The following is a 17471-nucleotide window of genomic DNA, read 5'->3' on the forward strand; positions in this document are numbered from 1 at the left end:
GAGAAAGCTAGTAACATCAATCATAATGTAATATCCTACACAATTGAACATTACAACCATACAGAACTAATACATGGAAACAGTAAAATATAAAGGTTTAATGTATATTATCAAGAAAGTTGAATTTTGAGGAAACTCTTGTGCAACATACTGATGTAAATGCATTCCATCAAAAAAATATATTTAGTCATATTTGTCAAACAACCCAAAGAGATTAGATGTTAAGTTATTAATTAGTATAGGTGCAATGGTGTTTTTTTATATTGGTTTTAGTTGTTGTGTAAGTAGGGGTTATTTGATTTTTGCCTTTATTTACAATTGTTTTCCTACTCATCCAATCGGATCAGCAGAAATACTTGTTGAGTTTTTTTATTTTTTGCTGGAATGACTCCTGTTCCATGAATGTATTCTGAATATCTCCTCATAAATTACTGTTCTGTATATTTAGAATAATCAGTTAAGTATACCACAGTTATAAACATTTATTATAAAATCTCCTAAACTTAGGCATCATTGTGACCTATTCCACAACTACAATTATTCTTTCACAATAGTTCATAAAGTCTGTTGAAAAAAAACTATTTCTATGGATATGACTTGTGTATTACACTGAATTATGTGTACAGTTACAGCCTTCACCATGTGTCGTTTACATTGGTGAAAGTAAATTACAAAGTAAAATGTAATGTATTCTAGAACTGTTTTTTGGTACAAAATTTATATTTATAATTAACATTATTTTATTTTAACCTTACATACTAGTAAAGATATTTCTATAAAATATATTTTAAAATCTTCTTGTAGGCAGTTATTTATTGTATTTAAAATCAGATTTTAAAATAAACTTAACAGGCCTCTAGTTGATACTGTCATAAACACTAAAAACATTATATTCCTTAAGTCTACAAATTAAATGTTAATATAAAACAGATTTCTAAATACTTTTTTTGTGTCATGTGATATTCTGGGTGCTTATTTTGTTTAAATTATTTCTTTGTGATGCCTAAAGACAAAGTCTGTGGTATTTTAAGAAATAGAAATTCAAATTGCCGATATTGGCAAGCTAGAATATAAAATAAGATTGTTTGTTTGTTTGTTTTTTTAATTTCGCACAAAGCCACTCGAGGGCTATCTGTGCTAGCCGTCCCTAATTTAGCAGTGTAAGACTAGAGGGAAGGCAGCTAGTCATCACCACCCACCGCCAACTCTTGGGCTACTCTTTTACCAACGAATAGTGGGATTGACCATCACATTATAACGACGCTACGGCTGGGAGGCGAGCATGTTTAGTGCGACGGGGATGCGAACCCGCGACCCTCAGATTACGAGTCGCACGCCTTAACATGCTTGGCCATGCCGGGCCCATATAAAATAAGAATAAGTTGACCTTAATCGGCCCTGAACTGGAGGGTAGACAGAGAGCTGGAAAATCTCTGTCTTTCAGTAAAAAAAACTATCCAGACACAGTATCGAACAATATAATCCACTTTGCAAAATTCAACTCAGTGAACCTCACACTACAATCCTAAATAAAGGTATAAACTGAGCAGTAACTCCTTTCACCAAGGCATTGCCAGGTGGTTAAGGCATTCGACTCGTAATCTGAGGGTCGCGTGTTTGAATCCCCTTCGCACCAAAAGTGCTCACCCTTTTAGCCATAGGGGTGTTATAAATTGATGGTCAATCCCACTATTCATTAGTAAAAGAGTAGCCCAAGAGTTGGCAGTGGGTGGTGGGAGCTAGCTGCCTTCCCTCTAGCCTTACACTGCAAAATTTGGGATGTTTAGTGCAGATAACCCTCCTGTAGCTTTGTGTTAAATTCAAAACAAACCAAATTACAAACTAACAAACAACTCCAATAAATCTTAAGTCGTCTCGAACGTTAAAGTTTAATTTGTTGTTGTTAAGCAGAAAACTATGCATTTTATACTATAATAGCAGTCGTATTTTTGCATATCATGAACATTAACAAAATGAAAAACATCTGTGTCATGAGTAGTTTAATGTGTAAGCTATGAAAAATTGATTCTGTAACAAGATTATAAAAGCTACAAGTGTTCCAAACAATATTAACTGATGAAAATATGGAAAACCTACTTAAGCTGGAAAGTTTACTCGGTCCCGTGCGATTCCGCTTTAGACAGGTTTCACTGTATTATGAGTCCTGCACCCTAATTAGCTGGTTATGCCGAGCCTTTTAAAATGGCGATAACCCTAAATATCCATTAATAAAATTTTCTGTTGAAAATTATTTTCTAAGTGAAAGCTAAGGATTCGCATGAAATTACTCACCATTTGAGTGATAAGTGTGTGTTTGTGTTTTCTTATAGCAAAGCCACATTGAGCTATCTGCTGAGCCCACCGAGGGGTATCGAACCCCTGATTTTAGCGTTGCAATAAGTGATAAGTAACAGGTGGAACAGGAAAAGTAATTAAGATAAATTAAATTCTTAAAGATACGTCCGTTATTCAAAAGTAATTCGCTCTCTAATATATGGCCCCCCCCCCCTTCAGTGGCTCAGCGGTGTGTCTGCGGACTTACAACGCTAAAAACCGGGTTTCGATACCCGTGGTGGACAGAGCACAGATAGCCCATTGTGTAGCTTTGTGCTTAATAAAAAACAAACAAACAAATATATGATATGTTTAGTAGACTTCGCAATATACTTCACTAAATTTCAGAAAACTTGTTGCTAATATAGAAATTCTCACTTGGAAACGTATTGTTAAACAATGTTTAGTAAAAAACATTGTCACTGTATAAAAACCACGTAACAATACTTGCAAAGTTCCATAAGTTATTATAATTTTTAAATGCATTTTGTTAAATGAGACGGGGGGGATAAAAACTCAGATAAGTGATAATAAAGAATAAATTGATACCTCTCAGTCAAAACTTTCCAAACTTTATTTTGTACGATGTTTCGATTGTGTGTCTGTTTTTGAATTTTGCCCAAAGCTACACGAGGGTTACCGGTACTAGCCGTCCCTAATTAAGTAGTGTAAGACTAGAGGGAAGGCAGCTAGTCATCACCATCCACCGCCAACTCTTGGGCTACTCTTTTACCAACGAATATTGAAATTGACCGTAACATTATAGCGCCCCCACGGCTGAAAGAGCGAGCATGTTTGCGCGACGGGAATGCGAACCCGCGACCCTCAGATTACGAATCGCACGCCTTAACACGCTTGGCCATGCCGGGCCCAATATCATTACTATTTCCACAAACATGCATGTATTTATGGTTTAATAAAATTTGTGCGTCACGTTGGTTTATATTTACAGGCGTGAGGTGAGTTTCTTAACTTTAGGCAAAAATATATACGAAACATCAATGTTGATTTTTATAACCGACAATTATCTAGAACTTTAGTGAAGACTTGAAAATATTATTGATATAACAGTAAATTTGTCAATCTATAATAATAGACGTGTTTTTACTCGGTTTTATTAGTAATTAAGTCATAAGGTCTTAGTTGCACTAATGCATTCTAACATGACCATGATATGATGCATACACACAGTCAGGAATATACAACTTCAAACTGTACTGCAGTGAGATTCAAGTGAAAGATTAACAGTCTGATGAATCATTTTCTAGTTTGGTGTCTAAGTGAAGGTTTTGTCTCGTTTATGATGTTTTGGGTAGACAAACAAACGTAAGTGGCAGTTGTCTTTTAAAGCTGTCATTGTTGATTTTTAGCGTGCATATGTGTATTATCCCTATTAAATACCTTGGTCATCTCTACATATAGTCTACTGGCTCTATGATATTAGTCTAATATAGTTGGTTCAATTTCTCAGTTGTAGTTTGAATATCTTTTCTGTCGATTTCGTAACTTACGACTAATTTGATTTGCAGTTGATTAATTATTACCAAAACCTTCTCTTAAGATCCAAACTCAACAGCTACATTAGATAATGTGTAAGTAACGTAAATTAGTGCTTAAGTGTGCATACACATTTCATATCTTCGCATTGCATTTGACTATTCAAGCACTCTTGTCTGCTGGATATTGAAGTAATTACGCTGATTATAGTTGTGTTCATCGGATAAAACCAGAGTTGTTTGAAGTCGGACTTGATGGTACAGGTTATTTACGTCCATGCTTAACTAAGCTGGTACTTGTTCTTTCCATTAATAATTGCTTCATCTTGGCGACAGTTACTGGTGGTATCATTTCGAGTGCCAGAACCAAACATCGACTTTCCAGTTGACGAAAGTCGAGCAGAAATAAGGAAAACTTCCAGTTGATCAAAATCTGTTGATAGTCTTTGTAGTGGAAGACTGATACAGTTAGTTAATGATTTGAAATATTACTTTCATCATATTTAATTTTCTACTGCTATTTGTTACACTTGCTTGGTTCTGGTTCTTACAGCAGTCACGTGCACAGTAGTGGATATGTTAATACTCACTGCTTAACCTAAACTGTTTTTAAACTTAGTTTTGAAGTTAGGCCTTGTTTTTAATTATTTATGCTTACACTAATTTGTATTTACAGAATTTATATTTACAAGTAATGACTTAACCAATATCTAAAGAGAATTAACTTTTTCCAACTTGGGTTTACGTACGTGCACTATTTGTTATATTCGAGTTTCGAAAAATAAAAACATTCGTTGCTACTGTTTTCTCAAACTGAAATGTGGTTTAAAGTAAAAAAAAAACCTCTGAAATAAAGAAACATATAAATTATCAGTTCTTAACAAGCATCAGGTCCCAGAAATCGTACATAAAGCTACTCAATGTGTTAAAACGGTTAGTATACAATCACTCAAACCATCAGACTCCTTTTTAAGTCTGAAACTTTTCTCAGACTGTACCATTTTCTGTTAAGGAAACTTAGTTTTTGAACTGTACATTTCGTGTCGCAGTTGTTTTCCAAAATAAAATAACTTAGTGATATATGTATTTCTACATGCATACGCACGACAGTATAAACTATAATCGTTTATATTAATGTATTAGCTACATAGCCATGAAAACAAAAGTATTAAGAGGGAATGCTCAGTAGCCGCGGCTGTAATCCAATCTTAAATCGGTCAAACGATGGAGTTAGGAGTTAAGTTTGTAGTTAACAATAAAAACACAAACTCGGAGCCATTCAGCGAACTGCTGAAAATAGTTTGTCACGTAATTTTTTCTTAGCGTTAGATTTTGAATGTAACTTAATTGGAAGATTATAATGTTCCGTGTTTCTATGATACACGTGTGTAGAAGGAACCACATAATACTGATTGTTTAACTCGAGAGCAACTCGGAAGTAAAACAAACACGCTTATAACAATGTATAAGCTCAAAGGACAAGTTACGTACTGTGTAGCAACATGCACTTAATGAGACAATATGTAGGTTAGATACAAATACGGTTAACTAGGTAAAATGCGCACAAAGAAGTAAATTTTAAGATACTTTGGCCAAATTATCGTAACGTACAATATGAATTTTAGTACATTGTTTCTTCGGTCCTGGAGGCACAATTGAATTATATTCAATATGTGTTATTGAAATGCGGGAGCAAAGTTTATTTAAACTCTAAATGATTGTACTATTTAAACTGTCTTCAGAAGACAAAACCCAGGCTCTCAGTGGGACACGTTTACTAATTGACAGAAACAGGTTTCGTACTTAATTTTTCTGTTTATTTATCATTGTATTTGCTGGGTAAAGCATTGAAGTGGCTCTAATTGTTTCTTTTGGACACCGAATTACTTAAGCTATTTTTATGATTCCTCATGAACTATATGATAAGTAACTGATGGGAATAAAACTAATTATGTACGCCTGTTTTTTCTTTGTGTATTCTGTCTTGTGTCTGAAATAGATTTGATCTTGCTGGAAAAGACTAATTGGAAAAACAACAACAAAATATTTACTATGGTATGAACTCGCCAGATGAAAGCGTTCATCTAGAAAAAGCCAGTTATTTAACAGATCTTTCTGTTTAAAACGAGATCACGCAAGTCAAATATGCTTGTTATCAACCGACACCTATCATGTTTATAGAACAATAAGGAACAACATTCTACGTATGTTCATCCAGTTTCATCAAAATCGGATATATTTGTATATAGTAAAAATATAACAAATCGCTCTCCATATTAAAAATGATTTGTATGTTCCATGCAATGTAAGAAAAGTGGTCAAAGTATCTTAAGTTGTTTATTATGAAACTCGGGGGAGTACAAATCTCTAAAAGTAAATACAGGCAGCTGTAAGGGCTAGATTAGGTGTTCATGTGTTGTGAACTTATTTCTACAGTAAGCTGTCTTATGATAAATGGTTTTAGGAAATAAGTTTGACATCAAAGCTGGGCGTAAGAACGTTACTGTCTAAACTATGTAAATATTACAGTAGGTGTGAAGTGTTTTTAACCGGGTGCTTCTTTTGAAAGCATAAAGCTCCAAACTCCGCTTGATCTATTTACAAAAGCTGTAATTTAGGGTTAGAAAACAACTGGGCTTATATGGACGTTCAGCAAGTAATTTGTGAGTACTTTTATACAGTTATAAAATTTAAGTTTATTTTGAATAGTATTTTGATTAGCTTGCACAACTTTTGTATTATCTTGGTTTAAGATATAATTTTCTATACGTTCTTTATTTTGTATTTTCAGTTTCTCCAGCAAATACATCTAGGTTTTGTAAATAGTTTTCATGGGAATTTCTCTTAAGTTTTCGAATGTTTCTTTTCCCGGCAATTCTTCGCTGTCTTGTGAATTTTTCTTAGTTTTTGACCTGCGATTAGTGCTTTTGTTTTGCTTTGTTATTTGATTTATATTATTACTTTTAATCAGTTTTAATGCTATCTTTTATCTCTTTCTTTCATCACTAGGTAATAAACACAGTTGGATAAGTCTCGTCTTTATTAGTAGCATATGTTTGATTGTTGACTGACGTCAGAAGAAAATTTAACATTGTATTTATCATTAGCCTCTGAATCAAACCCTCTGAGTGTTGAATCATTCATTTCTCCAGTAGATTAGTGTACAACAAGCATTTATGAATAACATCACTGATGATAACTTCCACTGAGATTTCAGCCCCAATCGTGTGAATGGTTAGTCGCGAGTCACAAATAATAGTTGTAATGGATCGAGATTGATCATTCATTGTCAATTGGAGTTGCCATTTGTTCAACAAGTGTTAACTACTTTATTTCTCCAACCTAAAACCCACACATTTGTTAAACTGTTGCCTTTTTCCTTTCGTAGAATATCCTAACACAAATTGAAGTGTGAACTGTCCATACCTTAAAAGCCAGTTTATATAAGGCTTCCTTTTAGACAGATTGTGTGGCAATTTTATTTCACAAGAGATAAACAATTATGCCTTCTAGAAACAGTGGCTTGTGGTCCACCTTAGGAATATTTACAAGCTATTTTAGCTTCACCGTTTTACTTTACTTGAAGTTATGGAATCTTGCAACTTATTCGATAGGTCTGAGGATAAAAATAATTTTAAAGACAAATTACTTACCAAATGTTATCTTAAGATGCTTGACAGTATTGAATGAAATTAATTTGACTTGTGATCACGACGTATTTATGAAAGTTCGATTATTATTCAGGTATTAACCTGCTGTGTGTTGCTTATGACTTTTAGTACCTGAGCACTTCAAGGACCATTTTGAGAACCTTCACCAATTTGCAATAGACCATCTACAACGTATTTTTATCCTTCTGTTACAACTTTGGTTCTTTCATCTCATCTTTTAGCTATTTTTCGTTCATTTTTAAGTCGTAATATTTGTTTCTGTTTTTCAGGATACGTGTATTGATTCATCACAACATCACTGGAAGCTGCACATAGTTGCACATTACTGATTATCCATGGTAGTAAACTTATTACACAGATCAATAATTAAATTTGTAGGTAGAAAACGCTTCAAGTCACGGCATCACACTTTCGTGATCATCCTTGTTTTATGAATGAATTTATTCTAGTGTTTCAGTATGTGGTGGTGTAGGGTAATATACACAACAAAAGGTAACCCATGTAATGGTTTCTGCTATGCTGTTGCTAGAATCTAAAGAATACTTTCTGCTATGAATAATTAAAATGGTCACAGTCAGTATTAGCGTTATACGAGTACCAGTAATTAGAGGATGTTCCATCTACTGCAACTGTGAAATGCGACCCCATTTTTTTCTTTGTGCTATGCAGAAGTTGGATAAAGTTTCAAAGTCCTGAAATGGCTAGGATGGTCAAAACTAGTATGATGGGTAGAACATGCCAGGATCTAGCTGAAATTCTATGGAAGACTCCTTCCTCTGCGATAGAACAAGCGTAAATTTTGTCAATTTAAATGAAACAAGCCCTGAAAAGTTGTTTATCGTCGTAGCTACTGAAGTGATCCAAATACTTATCGACTTTTCCCATTCCAGTATTTGTTGGATTGTTATCTTTTCATGCAAATCATGTGCAAGCAGGCTCTGGCCAACGTATAACAGTGGGTAAAGACAATTCTGTAGGCTACTTTTAGCATAACAAACATTTGTGCACGCTGGAACTATAGCATGACAGGATTCACACCGAGATTTGTGCTTTCATCAAGTCACGGTAACGTACTCTAAGTAAAAGGTGGTTACCTAGACTAGTTACAAGATTTGGGTGACTAATCTGAATCATCATTTTAATTTACTACAACTAGTCGTTTCAAAATAGGTATTCATTTCACCCCTGGACCTTAATATGTTCCATGTTTTTGACATTTGTATTTAAAACGCATTGATCCATTACATACCAACTTTTTTTTCTGCCAAACTTGTCTGGACGTAGTGGTTTTATCATTGGTCGTTAAAAAACCTTCCATCTGAGAAGGTTATTATGAAAATGAGAAGTGGTCATGTTAGTAAGACATATCGTGAGTTTTGGAAGGTTTACTTGACTGTTGTGAAAAACAACTTATCCTGCAGTATGAAACTTGGTCTTGCTGTCATTAGAGAATTTTATGCACTGCTACAAATATTTATTACACAATTACTAGAAATTGTATTAGGTCAAATGTTTCTGTAACGACATTTTCTTTGACACCATAGATTGTCCTTCCCAACTTAGTGACAGTGTTTCATGTTTGTCCTTTCAAGATGTTTTTTCTTTCCAGTAATATTAACATATGTCTTACACTGCAACTTGTACTGGCGCCCTCTCATCTTTGTGCTTGGGATTTAGTCTTGTCTTTTCCAAACTCCATTATCAAAGTCAGTGTTCTAAGAATTTCTCTTGTACTACGAGCACTAGACAATTTCTTTGAAAATTCCCTTAGGTAATACTGTATCTTTATTGGCTGCTGGTTTTCTCAATTTTTGGAAAATGAATGAAGAACACTTTTGAAATAACGGAAAATCTTATTGGTAATATTTCAGTAAAACTACAGTTACGACAGAAAGTGTTCGTACACCTGCGTCCCGAGTGGTTTTTTGCTTATAACTTAAGAAGTTTCACGATTAGGCTAAGAGAAGTATAAATATATTATACTAACACACGTTTACATAAATTGTTATGTAAATTAAACGACAACTAAACTGTTTATAAACAAATAACCAAAAACAGGAGGAGCAGAAAGTGTTCGTACAGTTCAGAACGTGTGAAAAAATTGATATTCCTGTAAAAAGTTTGTTTAGTTTGGCGAATAAATTACATTATACCATTCAAGAACTAGACACTGGGTTCATAATTATTGGAATTTAGCCAGCAAAAAATGTACTTCCGGCAATTTAGCGCCGTCTCCGTCATTATCTGCTTGGTCATCATGACGAACAGGAAACATGTATCCAGTGATTTAAAGAAACGAATTATTGTAAAATACAAGTCTCGTGTGTGTCTTTCCGGTATTGCTACACAACTTAATGTGTCGAAATCTACTGTTCAAAGCATAATTGCAAAGTTTAAGCTTACAGGATCAACTGCTAACCTCCCTCGTTCCGGACGCCCCACCAAAATTCGAGAGAGAACCAAGAGGAAGGTTTTCAGAAAAGTTAGTAGGAACCCTCGTTTAACACGTAATGACAAACAGAATCTGGTAAGGGAAACTGGAGTTAAAGTAAGCACCTCTACAGTTACGAACATGTTACGCTCTTCTGGGTTCAAAGCATGTCGTTCTCGTAGAGCTCCATATTTAAAGCCTGTTTATTTTGAAGCATGACTGAGGTATGCAAGAAAGCATGTAGATAAACCTTTTACCTATTGGAAGAGTATTTGTTGGTCACACGAAACTAAACTCGAGCTTTTCGGACACAATGATGTTTGCTATATTTTCCTTAAGAAGGGGGAACGAAATCTTCCAAAGAACATCGTCCCTACAGCTAAACACGGAGGTGGCTTGATCATGCTATGGGATTCCTTTAGCTCTTCTGGTGTAGGCAGCCCTTCACCGCGTCAACGGAATCATGGAAAAAGAAGAGTACGTTGATATATTAGGCACTTGTATCAACAATGATGCTCGGAACTTGCAGCTTGGGCGTCGTTGGATCTTCCAGCACGACAATATGTGCAATCCTGATTGCAGAGGAACCATGTAAGCGTTCTGGAGTAGCAATCGCAGTCACCCGATCTCAACCCAATTGAAAACGTTTGTCGTGAGTTGAAGACCAGGGTTCATCAGCGTCATCCGAAAAACTTGCAAGAGTTGGAGGCCTTCTGTAAAGAAAAATGGAAGAAAATACCAGTCGAGTACTGCCAAACGACCATTGGGGGCTACGAGGAGAGATTGCGCCAAGTAAATTACCTAAAAGGCTAAACAAATGACCATTAACGTAGACGCACAAACACTTTCTGCCCCTCCTATGTTTGGTTATTTGTTTATAAACAGTTGATTAGTTGTTCAATTTACATAAAACTTTACGTAGGTGTGTGATAGTATAATATACTCTACTTTCATTATCCTAATCATGATACTTTTTAAGAATGCATGCAGAAGTGTGCTATGATATATGATTATTGTTTGTTTTGAATTTCGCACAAAGCTACTCGAGGGCTATCTGTGCTAGCCGTCCCTATTTTAGCAGTGTAAGACTAGAGGGAAGGCAGCTAGTCATCACCACCCACCGCCAACTCTTGGGCTACTCTTTTACCAACGAATGGTGGGATTGACCGAAACATTATAACGCCCCTACGGCTGAAAGAGCGAGCATGTTTGGCGCGACGGGGATGCGAACCCGCAACCCTCAGATTACGAGTCGCACGCCTTAACATGCTTGGCCATGCCGGGCCTCGTAATTTCGTCACTCATCTTTTTGATACCTGAATGACCTACGGGAGAGTTTATGGCTATCTTTAAATATTTCAAAACAACATACTTTTGGAACAATGATTTTATAAACTACAGCCCAGTCCTCTAAAGCTCGTACATTTGGTGCTTTCCACTTTTTTCATGAGCACGCCATTTTTAATACTATCCATTTACAACTTTCTCCTTTTCATTCTTTGGGAATGAATATTTAAATAGCGACGAAATTTGCTGATCCTTTTTTTTATCAGTTTTACTGCTTACAAACAAAACAAATTAATCATATTTTTCATATCCAATATTGTCACTCAACAAAGAACTCCATTCAGATGGATTCCTGGTGAGGGAATCTCCCAGAAAAGGTTCTGTCCTTTCAGTTTACCTTCTGCGATCTAAACATCTGCTCACGTGTTTACCGTGCCTGGTGACTCGTGAAGGACAGGAAAGGTTTCTAGTGGTTGAAGGGTCCAACCCTAACATGCCACATTGGCCTTGAATTCCTGCAGAAGGGCATCTTGATGGCTCCCCCAGGATCAATTTACTGGTCTTCTTAGGCTAGGATTAACTAAGTACCAGTGTTGAACGTTTTCAACAGGAGTTATAAACATTGTCTGCTGGTGATTGCATAGTTTAGTGAGCACTATACCCAATGTTCTTGTTTTGCATTGCAGTACGTACTCTCGGAGAACTCTATGGTAGGTAGGGACAGTAGCCAGTGAAATTTTAGTGTATAAAAGGCACCCCCATTTTTAAGAGAGAAAAATAAATAAAACTGAGAAAAAAAGATAAACGGCCATGAATAGATGACTGTTCAACAATCATATCACAGCAGGTTTCTGTACCTAGACTTCTCATGTTATGCTCATTATCTGAGAAATCCTTAGAGCAGAAATCTCCCTTTTATTATTCAAAAGGAATTAGAGCTGCTTGCTGGCTCTGGCTCCTTCAAGTCAATAAGAAAGCTATGCTCTGGAGGTACTTTACAAACATTATCAAAACACTAAGCTCCTCTTGAATTCGAAGAGCATTGGGGATATACCCATTGAGGTTATTCCACATGCTATCTTGAATATCTCAAGTTATTGTTCAGAGAAACATCAATTCCCGACTGAGAGATCCTCGTTAGTTTTCCACTGAAGGTATTTCTGTGGTGCACTAAATCTCAACTTGTAAACACAATTATGTTGCCTACTAATGTTCTGATTTTGATATTTGACATTACCATATCCACTTGCTGCAGTCAAGGGAAACTATCTGAACTGTAAGGTATGTTCATGTGTTCCCAACCCTCTCGGGTGTTTCCAGTGCCAGCTGTTCAGTCACTCGAATAGATGCCGTATTTTTTTTAACACGTGCTCGGTGTGGTGACAAAGACCACGATGCTTATGAGTACGCCCTGAAACCACACTGTGCTAACTATAATTGTTCACATCCCTCGTGCTTTAGTTCTTGCCGTAAGTAGGTTGTGGAGAATGAGGTGTAACGTTTGAAGACAATGAACACCTATATTCTTCCCAGAGGATCGGAAGTTGTTGTCCCCCACCCTATCACGGACATATGCTGATGAACTCTTCTACTGCTACAGGGTAAGTGCTGACAGATCTCTCCATGCCTCCAACAGACTTGTTTGCAAAGCATCTGAAGAGTCTTTAGCACTCCATGGTTAACAGTTGACGAGTCTGTCCACTGCCATCTGTCTCTTCCACTCCTTCCAGGGAATTCCTTTGGTCCTGGGTTCAAGCATTTCCTTGAATCCATCTTCCACCCTTAGTAGGTGGAATATTTGTACAGACCTCCTTCCAACAAAAAAAAACGTGGTCCAAAATAGAAGGGCTCTGCCCATTTCTCCTTCACATACATAAAAATGACCACTTTGATACAGAGGAACTGTCAAGGTTTTATTTAATATGGATAACATTAAGGATTCTTATCACACTGTGCCTCTTTTTACTGTAAATGTTTCTGAAACCTTTCAGTGCCATCATCCTTTGGCAATTTTATCTGTATAGATATGTTAGGTTGTGATGGGTGAGTGCACAGAGGGGTGGCACTGCTGGTCGATCTGCATCTACCCATCCTGTCTTTGCCATTTGCTACACCCTTGAAGTCTGTTGATATTGATGAGAGGGGTCATTTCATAGAGCATAACTCCTGGATCACAACCTTGTTTCTCTCCAGTACTAGTTATTATACAGATTTTCTTTCACCTAGTCAATCATTTAGTGCTATTGATCTATATGCTCCTTTTACTTTTTATTTATTTTGAGACTTGACCATGGTGGATGCACTCAATCTGCATGTATCTGGAAGTTGGACCAAGCCAACTGATCCTTTTCTACTGCTGTATTACAAATTGATCATGCTGTCAAATGTGAGCCATTGATATGTGATAGCATGGCAGCACTGACTGATTTGTATTGTACAGACAGCTATTCAGTGTATTCCTAAAACCTTTAAGTTTCCACACTATTTTTGTCAATAGTGAAATCCTGCCTGGAATGCCTTTCGTAGGTATACCACAATTTTAAACTGCATAACTTTCCAACGGGCACATACATGGCAGATAAATCAAAACCAGAAGGAATCTTTGTAACTGGTAGTAAAAGGGATGCTACTTGTGTACTTAACCAAAGTCGTGGGACAAGATTTGGAAGGTCAGTGGGCAGTATACTTCTTCCTCTTTTTGAAATTGTTCTCCAATGGCCAGTAAGTTCCTGATTTCCAGAGCTTTGCCAATACTCTTGGTAAAAACCTTTTCCTGCATCTATCACTTATGCTACATTCCCCACCTTAACCATCAAGAATTCAGGCTGATCGTCTCCATTGCTGCTTTTTATACTTTTGGAACTCAAACTTTCTCTTCATCAATCTGGTGGTGCATCAGTCAGACCTGATATTAATCACTTCGAAATGCTGCACCATTTTTCTCCTGCATCTCTTGCAATTCTTCTGGTTGTTTTTTTTCTGACAGGAGAATGCTTTTCCTGATGCTTGGTTCTGGGCTATTATCCTACATTTTCCTAAGCTTCAGAAGGACCCCAAGATTCCTTCAAACTACCATCCAATTGCTTTGACAAGCTGCCTCTAAGATTTTGAAGAGGATATTTAAAGCTCGTTTTGTTTGGTTCTTTGAATCAAACAACCTTCTCTCCCACACCCAGTGTAAACTTCGACAGCAGTGCTCCACCATGTACTACCATATGATTTGACTTGAAATATACAATCAGGAAAGCCTTTCTCAAGTGGCATCTTATTTGTTTCTTTTTACCTTAAGTTTTATGATACTGTGTGGAAGTATAGCATTTTGTGAGACCTCCACTTATGGGTTGCATGGGCATTTGCCCTTTTTTATTTTTTTAATTAACTGGTGACTCCCAGTTCTGTGGGTTTGACACTTTCCTGTTCTTTCTGACAGGAACTTACAGTTTTTCAGTGTCACAATTTTCATTTATTTAAAAAAATGAATACTATTACTGAAACAGTAGCTAACAGACAATATCTGACTTCACATCTTGTGTCATTCATTGAGCATGAGGTTAATTGACTAGCAGTTACAGACGGGCCTCAATCATCTACTGACGTGGACCGAAACTGTTTACATGCATTTTTGCTACCAATGGGGTATTCACCCAAATTCTGAGCTCTGTCAAGTGCGTTCTGTGATCTCCGAAGAATAGTTCTTTGATCTTATCTTTGACTTAAGCTGACTTAAACTCCAAACATGAAGCAGCTACGTGTCAACTGTACAAGGTCTCAGCATATAGCCCAGTGTGACTTTGCTATAAGGACACACCTGTGCACACATGCAGCACATGCACAGTGAAAAAAGTTATTGTCTGATCTCTAAAGTGAGTTTTTCAGATATTGTAATATTGGAGATAATGAGAATAATGTATCTTGTCCTTTGAGTAAAGGAAAGTTAAAGAAAAACACCATAAATTTAAGCTGAGAATGACTGGTATTAAAGGACACTCTTAAAAGATTAAGAAACATAGTAAATGGGAAATTAGGACATCAAACATGATGTATAAGAGAATGTTTGCAGAAAATATAAAAATTAACAGCAAGAATTTCTTCAAACACATTAAAGGTAAAGATAATATGAGAATGGGAGTTATAGGACCCTTGAGAGTTTATAGAGGAAATCTAGTATCTGATTATGAGATGAATGCTTTATTAAATTTCATTTTTTTCCTTTGGTTTCTATTAATGAACATTTAAGCAGCCATCCACATCTTGAACAGTTAATAAATGGAAATAAGATTAAACAAGATGGCTGCATTAATGATTAATTCTGAGCTAGTTTGGAAAAAATTAAGGAAGTTTTTAAAAATGATAATGCTCCTGGGGCAGATATTTTTCTAAGGGTTTGAAGGAGAAAAAAAGATTGGATAGAAGAGCTACTTGCTACTAATTTATTTCGTACTGTAACTTCTGGAGAGGTGATAAAGATTGTCCCAGTAATTACAAACCCATTAGCCATACATCAGTTTTGGGAAGTTTATTAAAAGATGATATGCAAAGTAACTTGAAGCTTAGAATTTTATTCAATAGCCAGTATGGTTTCACAAAGAAATTGTTACCTTGCAAATCTCTTGACATTCTTTAAAAATGATACTGCTTATGTAGATGAGAGTAAGGATTTAAATTTGATGTATCTGGATTTTAAGCAGGTAGTTGAAGATGCTATATAAATGCTTAAACAACAAAAACTATAGGTATTGAGGATAAGATAGCAAATTCAACAAAAACAGTGGCTGGATGGAAGAAAACAGGGTTGTAACAAATGGAGTTCAGTGATAACTGTTGCAAGTTGGGTACTTTAGAGGTCAGTCTTAGGACCTTTACTATTTTTAATCTACATCAATTACATAGATGAAGGAAAAGTCAAATTACTTTAAATTTGCAGATTATATTGAAGTCTTGGGTGTGGCCAACTGTGAAGAGGATACTGCTGATTTACAAAAGGATTGTTTTATTTCATGACTTTGGCAAATAAATGTAAGATAACAAATATTGGTTATCATAATTTTACTTGAGTATGATTTGGATGGGAAAAATCTTAAGTATTATAAAGGAAAGGAATCTTAGTATAAATGTTTAGTCTCTAAAGCTATCCAAACAGTGTGATACTGTTAGTGCTAGGGCAAACAGGATTTTGCATTTGATCTGTGAAGTACTGAATACAAGTCCTAAAGAGGATATTTCATTGTACAGGTTACTGGTTAGACCAAATTTAGAATACGTTCAGTCTTGGTATCCTTACCTTGGAAAATACTTTGAATACTTGGAAAGGTTTCAAAGAAGGCTTACTAGATTAGTGCCTGGAATATGAGTGTCAGACAAGGAAAGGGTGGAAATTATTTAAAATTGTTGTATTTTGAAAATGTGGTGGGAATCTGATTAGATATTTTAAGATTTGTAAAGTTAATTAACAGTGTTGACGTATCATTTTTTTTTCATATTTAACAATGAGAACAGTGGGAGTCATCTTAATATAAGAGTTTCACTCTTAGAATAGGTTACCTTCAGATATTGTAGCGGCAGTAAATTTGAAAGAATTCAAGAATGTCTAAAAATTATGAGTAGGGTTGGCTTTAAGATTTGTTTATAGTTATTTAATTTAGTTTAGGATAGAAAAGCAAAGATGGACTGGTATGTCTTGGATTCTGTAATGTTATTTAATTCTTGTTTTTAATGTTTTTTGATGAAAGTCACCTAACAAGTTAGACAAATTTAAAATTTCACTATCAGGAAAATTTAGGATTTTTTGTTTTAAATGTTAGTTAATACTGTTGTCTTAAAACTGTTCTTCTGTATTTTATGATATGCTTAGGTAAAACACTTCAATATTAGGTAGATTTACCATATATCAGAAAATACAATATAAATCCTAAAACAATACATAATGTAATTAAAACTAAGTGTGAGAAAATGAACAGTAGATTATATGTACACAATCTATTAATCAAACTGATTTAGCTACAGTCTTTGAGATGTATTTCTATTAGCCAATCACTCAGGATCTGATACATGAATGTTTTAATTGTAGAACATTTTACTCAACAGAAGTGACTAGCACTATTCACATTTGTCCTTGTTCAGACAGACGAAAGCCCATCTTAAGATATTTGGCCTACTATTTGAATACATTGGATGCCACAATTCTTACACATGGTTTAGCTTTATATGGTCATGATTTCTACATTCAGAATAGGTGTTATGTCCTTAGAATGA

Source organism: Tachypleus tridentatus, chromosome 4, assembly GCF_004210375.1.
Source record: "Tachypleus tridentatus isolate NWPU-2018 chromosome 4, ASM421037v1, whole genome shotgun sequence".
Taxonomy (NCBI): Eukaryota; Metazoa; Arthropoda; class Merostomata; order Xiphosura; family Limulidae; genus Tachypleus; species Tachypleus tridentatus.